The 14,633-nt window shown below is 43.9% G+C and overlaps 1 protein-coding gene across 3 annotated transcripts in view; it reads left to right on the top strand.

Moving 5' to 3' along the window:
• Nucleotides 1–739: 739 nt before the first annotated feature.
• The window catches only part of TMEM229B (transmembrane protein 229B), a 33,396-nt gene continuing 19,502 nt past the window's right edge, over nt 740–14,633 (top strand). Inside the window, exons 1-2 of one of the 3 annotated variants that reach the window (XR_008965402.1) lie at nt 740–1,163; nt 11,268–11,437. The gene's annotated coding sequence lies outside the window, so the exon portion shown is untranslated. The remainder of the gene's footprint in view (nt 1,164–11,267; nt 11,438–14,633) is intronic. The other 2 variants (XM_057367344.1, XM_057367353.1) reach the window with 2 other exon arrangements.

Genomic DNA, 14,633 nt, shown 5'->3' with positions numbered 1-14,633 from the left:
CAGTAACTCATCAGGAAAAGCAGGGTTAAAGGTTAAGGGCAGGTGTCTGGGCTCAAGATTGCCATTACTGTGTTTGTGTCACTTCAGGTTATCATTTTATCCCAGAATATATTAATATCTCTGGAAAGGGACAGAACTAAAACCCTCACTTTTRTCTGAAGATTATAAGGCACTTCAGAGGCACTAGCAAGCAAACTTAACTGCAGAGACCTGCTGTTACCTCCATTTTTTCATTCACAGAAAGCCACAGAAGCCACAGAAACAGAGCTTGCAAGCCCGGGTTCAGGACTGCATTCTCCTGATTTCTAATGCCAAAGAAAGACAATTTTTTTCTTGTGTCCTTGTGCTGCCAAAGAGTTAATGAAGCCAGAGAAAGGCTTTTTAAATTTATCTTTAATTTATTTTAATTTATCTTTACTACCTATGCTTTATTTTCTTACTTCTCTTCCTCAGGCACTTTTCTGAATTTGGAGAGATCCTTTTGGGTAGAAAAACACATTTTGCAGAGATTATGTTTCCCTATTTTAATACTGAAGCTACAGACAAATACTTCCTTTGATAGCTGTGTTTGATTTCCTGCACTGCAGGGATGTCCTGTCAGCGTCCAGATCCAACAGCAGGCGCATAAGGGTTACATCCCTCAGCTCATGGGGTGTGTGTTTATTTGTTTTTGTTACGGATTTCTTTGGAGGAGTAAATATGAAGAACTCGTACTGCAGGCTCACCAGCCAAGGCGCGCTGTTGCCACATCGAGTTCCCGGCCGGTGCCAGCACTCCAGGCGTTTGAGGAGCTTTTAGGGCAGGGTGCTGCCGCCACTCACCTGAGCACACACCGGCCCGCACGGGCAGGGTCCGGCTCTCCGGGGGAGGCAGGTCCCTCCCGTGGGGCTCCCCCGCGGCGTTCAGGCCCTGTGCCCCAGGATGGCCCCGGGAGGGCCCGCCGGGCCGGCCGCCCCGCCCGCGGACCGAGGGAAGCGGCTGCAGGCCGGCGCCGCGGGGCGGGGGAGGCAGTGCGAGGCAGTGCGGAAAGAGTTAAGGGAAGGTGGCGGGGCAGGCTGGCTGTCGGGAGCGAGCATGTGCAGATTGAAACCGCATCCATACTACGGGCGAGTGTCACTGGCACACTTCACCTCCCGCCGGCCGCGGGGCACCCATGGACACCGGTGAGGACACGAGCCGCGGCCGGGCGGGGGGGCCGAGCGGCGGCACCGGGAGCTGCCCGCACCCGCTGCCCTGGCAGCCGCCCCGCCGGGGGTGCGCGCGGCCCGCGGCGGCCTCCACACAGCCGAGCGGCGCGGGGGATGCGCTGCCCGGGGCGGAGGGCGGCGATGGCGCCGTTGGTTTCGCTTTCCAGCGGCGGGAGGGCCGTGCCGCCCCCGCCGGGAGGGCGCCGGCCGGAGCGAGACAAAGGCGGGCGGCCGAGCTGCAGCTTCCCCGCCGGCGGCGGGCCCCGCGGGGMCACCGGGCAGCGGCGTGTCGCCCCCTCCCGGGGAGCGGCGCAGCCCCGCAGCCGGGCCCCGCCGTCCCCCGCAGCCCCTSGGGGCGGCAGCGCCGCGGGTGTCGAGGGGCTTTTGCTCGGGAGCCCCTGGCCGCGGCTGCCAAGTTTTCGGGGCTCTGGAGGAGCAGGGTGGAACGGTTGTTGAAATCGGAGATGGTTGTCACTGGAAAGTGCCTTCTTTTTTTTTGACAAAAAAAAAAAAGAAATGTTCTCGAAGCATTTATTTTTTTAAAATTGATTTCTRTAAAACTTTATTGCAGGCGAGGGGAAATAGCTCTGAATGAGCCCAGCGTTTGCAGAGCAGAAGTGGGAGGTTGGGGGCTGGCTCTGGGCCGTTCAGTGACTTTTCTGCAACCTTGTGAATTACTCTTGTGTGTAAAGCCAGAGGTCAGGGATACATATAGTAGTTAGATGAAAATTACAGKTTTTTTTCTATTTTAAAAAAATAGTCTCAAGTTGTTTGCTCTTGTTCCATTTTTGGTATGGAAAAATATTCAGAATATCTGAATTTTTGCAAAATGGAAAATCTGATTCCTTCTGTCCCCCATTTGCTTATTTACTCTAGGGTTTTGAAAATTGTCTCTAGGATGCTTAGGAGCAGGGATGCTGGGGAGGCTGCCCTGTACTGCTCATGTTAAGCTGGACCGTTACACTGGGACTTCCTAGAGAGTATTTCACATTGCTGGTCCAAAACTGCTGGGGATGTACAAACTTGTTAAGCCTCATAATTACACAAGAGATGCAGTAAAACTCTGTTACGTGAAATACTTTGTATTGTTCTCCAGCCTAATTTATTTGACAGGTTTGTTCTGTTTGCCTCTTATTTCTGAGGAAAAAAGCAGTCCCTGCAAAGCTGATTTTTTTCACAGGCAAGGTGGCAACAGCTCTGTGACTGCCAGAGCTGTGTACATCGGGGATTTGCAAGAATGGATTGCCCAAAGAGCTCCATTCTGTGGTTTCCAGGAAYACAAATTCATTAATATATGTAAAACATCAGTTAGAGAGGGGGCTAGTTGCTCTTTGGTGGTAAATAGGAAGTAATGAAAACAAAAATTACCATAAGGTGTTAGAAAACAGACTTATTGACATGGAATCCATAATGCATGTAGCCACTTTCAGGCAGTGCTGAGGAAAGCTGTGTAGGAAGTCTGTGAGATACTCTTGTGCCCAGGACACATTCTGAAGGTCCTTCCAGTGGCTTGTCCCACTGGCTTGTCCCAGTGAGAAAATATGATTTCTTCCACAGAGAAATGTCAGTTTTCCTGTATTAGGTGACAGCAGCTTGCTACTGTGGATAAATTAAGATCTTTCACTAAATTTGAAAATATGTATTTTCTCCCTGAGAAATATGTGCTCTCTGTGCATATATCTGAGAATTTCATAGTTCTCTGTTGAGGCTGCTACTGAAGAACATGTTTATAGAAGGGGAAACTGAGGTAAAGGAAAATGTCATTTCATGAGTAGCTGTCAAATTGAAACACAAGATTTAACTCCCAATAGTTTGGTTTAGCTAGTGGCTACAGCAGCTTCCTAAACRAAGGTCAGCAAAAGTGTTAAAAACAGCTTAATCAATGTGAAACATTCTGGGATCTTCTGATCACACGCATATTGAAAAAGTGTGTAGTATTGTCTGGTGGAGGGGAAGTGGAGGGATAAGCAGGAGTTAAGGTAATACTGCTTATGACTGCATAACTTCTTGCTGAGGCTCTGGCAGCATGTCCATAGCCTTGGTCAATACTGCTCTTCCCACTCTGCTGTGGGCTGATGGTGGAGGCAGAAAACAAGCTGCTCCCTGGGAGAGTTCAGACCTTGGAATTCTTATGGCAAGATCCCATGGCGGTTTACAGAAACGGTAAAGGGAGTCTAAAACAAGAGGTATGGATAGCACAGGCATGTGGGTTGAGGGTAACCTAGATCTCTGCATCCATATGGAAATGGTACCTGGTAGTGGGGACTCTGCAGTTTGGCTGACAATGTCATAATGTGATGTTGTGCCAAACAGTGAAAGGCAAATTTAACCTTGACAGGAGATGCAGGTTTCTGGCTTAGAGTCTAAGGGAGGAAGAGGTTTTTGGAGGTGATGAACTCGACGACATATGGAGTTTTTGAGATATCTTTTTACAATCTGTACTTTAATTCAGCATCTTGGAGATGTTCTAGAGAGTGAAGATGTAGGGATTGCTTTGGCCTTGTAATTTGTGGATCTGCTTATTCCCATACATCAAGAAATGGGGAGATGAGTTGTTTTCCAGCGTTGTAAATGTGCTTTTAATACCTGTCTATRTTGTTAAGACAATGACTGTCCTCAGATTGGGTATTTCAGGGCTGCTGGCAGGCACTGCATTGTGTCCAGGAAGGGTGTTTCTTCTCATGGTGTAATTAGTCAGATGAATTTAATTTTTGCCTTCCTCCAAAGCGTTGGAAATGAACTGCAACTGGGGACTGAGCATGCCAGGAAGAAGAAGGTCTGGAGGGGGAGGGAGAGGAGACTGTGTACTCTTCCTGCAGAAGCCCCCAACTTTTTGCTATCATCACATGCTTTGATGGCAAGTCTTGCTTGTGTACTCAGAACTGTACTTAATGCAGAGTCTGGGGCCAGGCTTTGTAGGTTTTCTCTTTTTTTTCTGCAGAGACTCATTTGAACAGTCCTTTGCAAGTTTTGGAGTTGCCTCACTGGCTGTGGTGTGCTTTCTTGTGCTCCTTTTTTGCGGCATGCACATCTACTTTCCTTAGACTAAAGAACTAATGTCCTTACCCAAGTTGCTGAGCTGTGTTGCAAGAAACTGCATGAAATTTTAGTAAAAGATCTGCAGAAGGTTTGACTAGGTTTTAGGCAAAAGAATCCTTTCTGTTGCTAAACTGTGACAGCAGAAATTTTTCCTCATGGAAGATGATTGGAGAGCATCCTGGAAAAGCTTCTAAAAAGGAGAAAACATATTGAGGAAGCCTAAAGAATGGTGGCATGGAGGAGACCTTGTTCTGATGATGAAATCATAGAAGTAATGGAAAATGTTATTATTGCAAATTGTACCTTAGTATTCTTTGTTTCTGGATTGCCTTCAACAAATGGCATGTTTAAGAAAATTAGATTTAGTTGTTTTGTTTCTGTTTTCAGTCTCAGACAGCCTTCTATTACATCGTAAGAGGAGAGGTAACAACATGGCTAATTAAAGGRCAGCAGTGCTTCATTCCTTAGGGCTAATTATTCTATAGAAAATGGGTCAATTACTTAAAGAAATTGTTTGCCAGCAGGAGGTAGGAAAAGCCTTTATTCCCACTCCTCACCATCCTTTAGTGGAAAGCATTTTCTATCTCCACAGCAGTTGCAGTACCTTGTTAGGCTTTCAGGTGCCAGAGCCATGTCCTGCACATAGGGAAATGGCACCTGAGCAAACTTATATGTGGTCTCTTCTGTCCTGCATGTTCATGTAGAGCTGCAGATGAGGCAGTGTCCAGTGGTGTTCCTGGCTTGTTTCTAGAGTGAAAGAAGTTGAACAATGCAAGAGGGACTTCTGTTTCAAAACAAAATTTGCATRTTGTAAAAGGTGAAGTATGGTTTATTTCCTTGGTTCTTTTGAAAGAAGTTTGGTCATCTGGCTAATGTGTAGCTAATGTTTTCCAACATAAAAGGTATTATCGGTTTGTGGCTTGCTTGGTACAGGTTTGTAAATGATCCCTTTTCAGATCTGCTTCCTGTATGTGTTTTAGTATTCTCTGATGGCTTTATCACCTGGCCATGCTGCTCGCTTTAGCTCTGCAGGCTCGGTACAGACGGGGTGAGGGAGCAGAGGGCTGGTTAGCCATGTATGTCAGAAATGAACTGGTCTGGTTTTCACATTTCTGTGATGATATTGAGRCCGAAGTATCCAGATGGTTCCTGAGCTCCTAGGTAAGGTGGCTGTGCAGGCAACTACAAAGAGTCTTGAAAGAAAGCCAGACTGGGCAAAGGCTTTGGCTCTGCAGGAGCAGATTACCAACATCTGTGCCAATTGAGAACAACGCTCTCTTTCTGGTTGGTCAGAGCACAACATTCCTGGTTGTAAATGATACACCCAATAATGTCTGTTGTGAGCCAGAGCTTATGCACCTTGCCGTCCAGCTAAAATGAGTGTAAAAGGCTTTGCAGGTGCATGCTGCTCAGTAACATGTCCTCAGAGGCAAAATAAAAGCTAGACTGCTTTAAAGATCTCTTCGTAGGCATATCTGAATGAGCATACCTATCAGTTACTAGGTCAGAGGTGTCTAATCATAGCATAAAAGGGGGAAGTGTTTCATGTTACCCTTTCTTTTGTTCTGGATTTTTATTGGTGTCAGTGCACAAGAGTTCACCACAACCTTATTTCAGAACTCCCCCGCCCTCACATGCTTCTGTCAAAGCTGGATTAAATGACTGAGGGAATCTTCCCTACCACAAATACTGCTGTCTTGCTTTCATTGCATAAGATCCAAGCATTAGTAGTCACTAGGTGAGTGTTGATAGCATAGCCTGGTGAAGCTGCTGTTTGACTTCTTCCTTGCTGGATCTTTCCTCTCAGGTGTGCCATTTACTGGACGTAGCCTATATGAAGAACTTCTGTGGAGCACCTCTCTGTCCTGTTTTTATGATTTTGCTGGGAGCATGATGAAGTACTTCTGAAAGAGGAAGCTCTCTTTAATATGGCATAGTGCTGTGTGTACTGCCAAGTGCCTTCTGGGGATGGGGAGTCTGTTTTGTTTTTATTTCTGTCCTCCAGAATACATGCACAGAAGATGATCCAACTCATTTGGCTCCACCAGCCTAATCTGGATTGAGAAATTTTGGCTGGAGCTGTGTCTATGCAGAGCTCCAGGTAGAGTCATTCCTCTCTGTTTGCAGCAGGGTGTTCCTGATGATAGTGATGTATTTGGCTGTTTCCTCTCCTGCTAACCAGCCTAGCAAAGTTGGACTTGCCTAACCCACAGAGCACTTTGAGCCATGTGTTTCCTTTTTATTTTATGTCAGCAGAGGCTTATGGTAAGGATACTTCCAGTAAGTTCTGGAGGAAGAGTTATTTATTTTTGTGATTTCTGGTGTTTTCAAGATGTGTCTGGTTTCCCCTAGTGATATGATAGATACCATGTGATTTGGTTTATTTTGATCAAGCAGTTCTTTCCAAGGCAGACCTCACAATTAAGCTTTTAATTGGAAGTGGACGTGCACAAGAGCTGCAGAATATAGGGCACAGTTTATWAAAATGCTTGAATGTCTTACTAGAAAGAGAGGAGCTGCTGTGAAGGTAATGTAATGATTTCTTAGCAACATTGAGCTTGGCTGTTGTTGCTTTTGGTTTTCCTTTGCTGCTTCATACTTTACCATGGAGATGAGATACATTCCAAACCATCAGCCTCAGCCACTTGAGCTGAGAGAGGTTGGTGTGGTGTTTGGAGTGCCCTGAGCAGCTGAGCCATTTCCTGTGCAGTGGAATACTAAGGTGTATAYAGAAAGAAGACAATTCATGATGTTATATTATATTGCCTTATAACTTGTGATGTACAAAAGGTCAGCTTCTAGAATCCATGTCCTCCTGTTACATAGTTACAGCCTTTTGGAAATAATACCTCACTTTGGTGTTTGTATTAGAGGGCATTACTGCACACCATAATGACAACTCTTAATTCTTTCATAGATTAACTAGAGTGTAATTAGTTTTTCAAAGTTCGGATCAATAAACAGAGCATGTTGATTTSTAAAAATGTCATACATGCACATTTTCTGATTTCCCTTTGAATTTCATGGTACAAACTGCAAGAGCTGTGATAATGCTTAGTACTGCAACTCCAAGTTGGGTATGCTGCCTTGTGTGTGGGGCAATGGGAGTAGGTTTTTTGGTTTGTTTTTTTTTTTCTTTCCCCAGCTAGGTATGAGACAGAAAATGGGAAAGTGTCCCATTCTGATGCGAGAAATGTAGTCTCCTTAGTCTGAGAAACAATACTGGACAATGTCATGACAATGATGAACATTTGTTATTCTTAAGGACCAGGGCTTAGCAACCTTTGGAGTACTAAAGAGCTGTAAGTGCTAACACCAGCACTTCCACTGCATCTTTCATTTGAGAATCTCTCTGTTCTTAATGAATTTTCAGTGTGTTTCTGTGAGGCTGGTACTATTAGTGTCATTTTGCAGACAAGTAGATAAAATAAAATGCTTGTATAAGCACATTCAGCAAGCCASGAAAAGCAGGAATAAAATTCAGGAATACTAATGTTTCAACCTGTTTTTGAGCTAGTATCTTGTACTTCTTTGTGAGAAAAGAAAGACATGAATTTTGGTAGCTTTCCTGCCCCCATCCCCCTCTTTTATTTCCCATAGGGTTAGGCTGCATAAAAGCGAGACATTATTATGCAACATATCTAAGTGTGCATGTGATACTTGAAAAAATGGTAATCAGATAAGTTGCCAGGCAACAGTACCCTGCCTTCAATTACCAAAAAGCCAGTGAGTGTGCTTTCATGATGTAACRTGTGTTCTGTACTTCTTCATAAAGAAAGTGTAGGTGTAGTTTTGCAAGAGTAGCTCCTTTTTAACTCATGTCCTGTTTAATCTCTCGTATTGTGAGGTCGGATTTGACCCCAGTTTTAGAGAAAAGTACTTACAGAACCCAAARTCAACAAGAACAACAAAGTTAGATGAGCTCTCAAAGATAATGAATRGTATATGAGCATATATGAGTAAATAACCATTCCTTGCCTTGGGTCTGTGAGTCTGATGGTTCAACAGCTTAGAGAAAATAGTTCAGAGCTCATCCTTGGGACTGTGAAAATAGAGGTAGGGAACGCACCTGGATGTATCTGGGAAAGGATGCACATAACCTTGAAATCACTTGTTTTCCTCGAGTAACTGCAAGTTGTTGCTTTACAGAGTTGGTTTTCCAGTTTTTTGGTTGGTGTTCCAGAAGGAGCAAAAGGCATTTGTATTTCAGGAGGTGGCGGACTGTGTCCTACAAATCCCTCTGCAGGATTTCAGTCCAGTATAGGAACAGGTTCARAAGTCCTCATCAAGAGGCATGGTGGGACTTGAGTTGAAAGGGAAATCTGCATCATCCTCTAAGTCCTGCCAGAACAGGGGGAGTTTCTGAGAAGACACACGCTCACTTTCTGTTTCCAAATTTGGCACTTTCTTCCCAGGAGAATCCCAGATAAGTCACGGAGCAGTGTTGTGGCTTGATTTTTCTGTTGCACAACTTATCACTGCATATTGCATGGACTTGAGCTTTTTTGTAGAGAACTGTGGAAATAATGAAGGAGTTGAAAGGAGATGAAAATAGAAAAGGAGTTGAAAGGAATTGAAAAGTAGACAGTTGAAGGAATGCACAACTAACCACTTTCCAGTTAGGATTTTGCTTTCCTTTTTGTTTGCTTTTCTTTGTATTCTCATTTGATRAACAGTACTGCTAGATTATGCTCATGTGCAGTCCCCAACCTGCTGACACCAGGAATGTTGGTATCTGTGTCTGAGGAACAGTCAGAGCAGGAAGTGCTGTTTTGGGAAGTCTGAGATTTTAGTTTTTAACTATTTTTGTAAATGCAGTTGAATGTTCACGCTACTCTTACTGGGTTTTTTTTTTGTTTTTTTTTTTGCTTTTTCCTTACTACAAACACTACACATTTTTAATCATTAGTATTTTGACACAGAAAGTCCATTTATATACAAAAGGAAAAACAAATCTCCTTTTCTGAACAGCTTAAGCTTTGTATTAATCGTGTGAGCCTTAAGGTCAAACCTTTCTCTTCAGCTCTACTGCTCTGCTGACATGTATTAGGACATAGTCTTTATTAATGAAGATTTTCTTCAATCAGTGTTTTCTTCCAAGTGTAGATACATTTGTAACCCATGGTATGGTTTCTCCAGCAATTTGAGTTGAAAGCAATGAAGTATTTTGTGAAAAGGGAACTTCTTCCTCCTGGGCTGTGTGCTGTGAGCCGAATCTGAGAGATGGTGATGATGGCATGGCTGAAAACTAGCAGGCTTTAGGGTAGCATGGAGTAGCATCCAGGTGGCTGATGAGTTCCTTGGTCTGCCTCCAGGTGAAGCCCCATGGGTGGCCTGAATGCTGGTGCCAGTTCTGCAGGATGGCTTGAGCAGAACTGTGTTGTCCTAAAGTTAGGTTGGCTTGAAGCCTTTTGTAATATTTGTATTTTCTGTGTTGAAGGGGTTGGGAGTGTGTTGCAGTTGCTCGTTTTGTATGATTTTGTTCCTCAGTCTTTTACATATCAAATTATAGATAAGTAGGTCTGACTATGTAAAAAACATTCTCAATGCTCTTATGATTCTAGGAAAATGCYTTTTGAAATTTTGTTTGCATATATCTGATAAATAGTTCAGTAGAAACCTGTTGCAAATATCCAACTGTGGCAAAATGCATATAAAGAAAATAGATCACATGCAAATAATTTTAGGAACATTGATGTAACAACAATTTGTACCAAAGCTAGGCAACAAACAAGATCTTTCCCAGCCGCATATATATCTGGTAAAATAGCAACTATTTCTTATGGTAAGAGAGACTTCAAAGTAGGTGCAAGCTTCATTGCATAGGCAGAAGGTGCTAGTTGTGTCTCAATAATACCCATATTACATTGATTTAATTAGTGGGTTTATGCTATTCATTGCTCCATTAATCTTGTTGGGAAGATTTTTTTGGKGGAGGATTAGCTATTTAATCTGCATTTTTAATTGCAGTGGTTTTGTAGTTCAGTGTCATCTAAATAAAAACAGTGTAGGTTTGTTTTTTTGTTTTGTTTTCTTTTTTAAGGAAAACATGTCTCTCGAATTCCTCTTGGATTGTGGTGCTCAAAAATGCGGAGATGTATTAGGACAACATGAAGAACTTATTTGTTACACAGTCTGATACATAAATGTCCTTGCTTTAACTTCCTCATACGCAATTAATCCAGAAAAATGCTGTATAGACAAGACATTGGATTGTAAGATCTGTGAGGCTGACGTAAGTAAGATGTTGAATACTTGTTTGTTGAAGCTGTCACCTCAAGGTTTGACCTCTGTGAAAATCATGAATGTGGCATCCTAAATGTTAACATTTAAAGAGAAGGAGARCCCCCAGCTCATGGGTTCCACTTGCTTGGATCATGCAGCTGTGCTGTGTGAGCCCAGTACAGAGGTGAAAGGCAGTTGGGTCACTAGAGTGGGGACAAGACTCAGTGCCAGTGCTCCCAATAACAGATTGAGATGCTGTGTGGGTGGCAAGGGCCTGCTTACATGAAGTCCACACTCTGTCTTGGAATGGGGAAGACAGAAGAAAACTGAAGATTGAAGAAGTGAGGACGAGAAGAGTTTGGGGAAGATAAGGAGGCATTGTTAGGACTGAAATAGGATGGAGGTGAAAAGGTGTCAGCAGTGAAGCTTACTTAAAAAATGGAGACATTGACAGAGAAAATAGATGTCAAGCAATTTCTGGCAGACCCTTCAAGGGTTAACTGGGACCTTGGCTGAGATGGTAGCAGGGAACCTTTGGTCACTGCTTCCAGTGAAGTTGCTCCRTGTGTTTGCTTTGGCTGAGATCCAGGATGTGGGAGAGCAGAATGTCTCAGCCTCACCAGAGGATAGGCAGCTGTCAGAGTGCCGCCCTGGGCAAGGGGCAGGTACAGGCRCCCTTTGGGGACTCTGAAGGAGTCAGTTCTTCCAGAGTCCAATGTACTGGAGCTAAGCTATCCATACGCACAGCTCTTTCAGWGTTTAAAGCCTCTCCTGCATTGTGCTGTATCAAGATTAAACTGTACTTCTTTGGTTTAGGAAGGCTGGCTGGTTGCTRTATTAGCTGGTGGTCACACGCACCTGGGCTGGAAACGACTGGCATCTGAAACGGCTTGGACTTGCTGGAGGCAACCTGGTCTGCCTGCGGATGCTGTGAACTAGGAGCTGGCCAAAGAGTGGGAGAGCTCCAGGATCCCTCCCCGGAAGAGGTAAGGTCTGGAGGGTAAAACTGGTGGGACTGCACCTGTAGACCATMGAAACAGAGCAGTTCTATGAAAACAGAGCTGACTGCATTGTAGATGGGACCTTTGATATTTAAATATGTAGACTGCAAAGTTATTTCTGTTGGTTTAAACTTCGAGTTGTTTTCTGGAGGCGTAAGATCACCATTTGCAARCAACACCCTTGATTTCTGTCTGCTGTGAGTCACGTAGTTCTGATTGCTTGTAATTTATACAGCCAAATTTTCAATCTTATTGTCTCTTTAAAACCTCAAACTCTGCTAGCCTTAGGCAGTTAGAACAATCAGGACAGTGGAGCAGTATCTGTGAGCTAAACCAGAGCAGTAGGTAAAGAGCAGAGGGTTGCTCTCTGTGAAAACACAGGTGTGAGTCGGATGATGAGGAATCTATTCCTAGTCCTAACAAGCAGTGCAGGCTCTGCACCTGATTCACTGATGTGTTACTCTACTAATCTTTTTTGCCTCATCTTGCCACTCTCCTGTATAYTGTAGCAATCAGCTACACTTCCACRGAGTACRTATAAAATGCTATCAATTTGGAAGGGTGATTTATATCCTATAGCAGAACTTTATATTGATTCTGGTCAGTGAGGTGGACATTGTGGGACCAGAATAATTTCCAGACCCTGCAGCATTTTTGACATGCTATGTKTGTCTGCAGTATGTGGTGTGGCTCAGGCTACAATATTGTTTTTCCTATTTTGGGTCAGCTTTCATGGGCAGGYTGTGTACTGTACTTTATTTCTAACTGGGAGCTCACTTTGAATGTGTAGATGCTACATGTATAAACTTCAGATACCTGTAGCACCACCATCCCTCAGCCTGTCCAGTCTCAGGTGTCTCATTACCCTCTCCTAGTTGTAGTGTGGAAGAGATCTTGTTTTGGGCTATTCTGCTGTCCCACTCCTCTGGATATTCTTGCAGCTAGACCCTTTCTGAGAGTGGGGAACAGACCCAGTCAGCTGCTGAAGGAAAGCAGTAGACTTAATTGTGGCAATGCTAACAGTATGGATAAGCAGATAATGTGCTGCTTAGAGATTCAGCTGTGATTTTGCTGCCCATTGTGTAGCTGATTACAGGGCTTCAGTTGGTCAACAAGTGTCATCTGTTGAGTGGCAAAGTCCAGACCAGTGCTGCAATATTATGACAAAGCAARTGTCAGCAGCTTCCTGAGAAGGCAGCTGGTGATGGGCTGAGCTTTGTATGAGTCTAGCTGTTGGGTCAGTGATGTAGCCATGAGTATTTCTGAAGAATATGAAGTGCTCTGGTGTATGGTACTATTGCTATGAGTAGAGAAAATGCTGCTTCTTGCCTGTCCTCAAGAACCATCGAAGGAAGCRCAGAAGTCTCCTATTACWGTTAAAACAAAAACTGAGTGCCGTRTGGGCACAAGAAAACATAGATCCATTGGCAGCAGAACAAGACTATGAATTATTCATTCCTCCAATGCCTTCTGTATGTTCCATCCTCTCAGGCTGTACAGGATGCTGTCTGCTGGAGATGCAGACAGATCTGCTTTCAAAGCCATGGGGACATGACCCTGCAGACATGACCCTGCAGACTGTGATCACCACTGTTGAGCTTGTCCTTCATTAAACTGGCTTGGGCCTTATTGTGTCACCCTCAGGGACACAGAAGTAACCGCTGATCATCCTGTGGGTTGTTGGTAGGAACACTTGTAACACCAATGAAACCTGGGGCACATCTGGTAATGCCAGCCTGGAACTGTGTGTGAGGTGAGGGAAGTGAGTTAGGAACAAGATGGAAGGCCTGTCTGTTCTGGCTCACTTTGCAATGGGGAGGTGCGGGAGCTGCATCTTTTGTAGCATTGCTTTGTTTTTTTTTAAGAGACATTACACTGTGTGATTTTGTTCCTAGCTCTGTCTTGCTGAGAAGCCAAGGTGTCTCCTGCTGAAAGTTCCCTGAGAACAGGCAAAGTGCTTTAGTGGAGATGAGTGTATTTAAATGGCTGTTTGGGAACATCTGTAACCTATAGTTTTTCTCAAATCATTTACTAGTAGGCATTTGTATGTGTAATGATTGTCAATTGGCAGTTGAATATGAGAAGCACTGAAGACTTACGGAGCTGCAGAGACTTAATTCTCCTCCAGCTCTTCCATGAACTGCTGTGAGCTCAGGTAAGAGGTGTCCGGTGTGAGAGAAGGTGCTGCTGAAGGTTTGTTCAGAGGCTTTTCTTCAGCTTAAAATGCACATACTTAGTTGCAGAGGAGTTTTAATTATTCTTTTTCTTTTTTGTTCCCACTTTTTGGTATGAAGATTCCTTYAGCCATTTTGCATACTGAAGCTTGCACCATGCATGCTGTATTGCAGATTTTTGAGCATTTTTCCCCATTTTCCTTCTGCATCTCTCAGAGTTGCTCTTGGCTGTTAGGCTTTTGCTGAGAGGTATCTAATTTTTAGCACAGGGAAAGCTACCTGTAACTAGCAACAGCTGTAGAAATGACGGTCTTCTTAAAGCAATTAAATGCCTTTGAAATTARAGCTGTCTTGTAATGGACCCGTACTCCATTTTGAGAGCACTTCAATTGTTCTTAAAGAGCTTTTTGGAAAGGAAGAGGATGTTACTTTAGTCAAAACAAGACACTGTAGCTTGTGTTCAGAGCAGTTTTCAGCTTCTCATGTCAGCTAGCTGGCTGTGCCCTACAGTGAGTCACCTTTGGAGTTGTCCTAGTCCAGAAGCTGAGGGAAGCTGTGGATGCTAAGATAAAATCCCAGACTGTGTTTAAAGAGTTCTCACTAAAAAAAAGTGGTGGAAGCATCCTGAGGGGGACAGCTGCCCAGCTGTCTTGAGAGGCTGGGTAGGTTTCACAAAGAATGCTGTCAAGAAAGAAAGGGTTGCTTCTGAAGAAGGTAAAATGTGTGGTCTTGACTGAAATGAAAAGGCGATAAACTGGAAGCATACCTTTTCTTTGTTTGTTTTTAATCAGTGAAAGCAGTAGACAAACAGAGCAGGCAATGGATTTGTGGTTTCCATAGTGATGTAGCTATGGAAGCTTTTGTGCAGCTGAGCTTTGCCCTCACTGCAATCACACTTGAATGATATGAGTGTTCAGCTTTTTTGCCAGGGAAATGTAAGTATGTATCAAACATGGAACTGGCTGAAAATGCAGCTTCATGTTCATGTTTTATTCTTTGCCATGTTA

The sequence above is a fragment of the Malurus melanocephalus genome, unplaced genomic scaffold (genome assembly GCF_030028575.1).
Source record: "Malurus melanocephalus ecotype Western Australia unplaced genomic scaffold, MMel_1.1 scaffold_2, whole genome shotgun sequence".
NCBI classification, from domain to species: domain Eukaryota; kingdom Metazoa; phylum Chordata; class Aves; order Passeriformes; family Maluridae; genus Malurus; species Malurus melanocephalus.
This window is presented reverse-complemented; position numbering and strand designations above follow the sequence as displayed.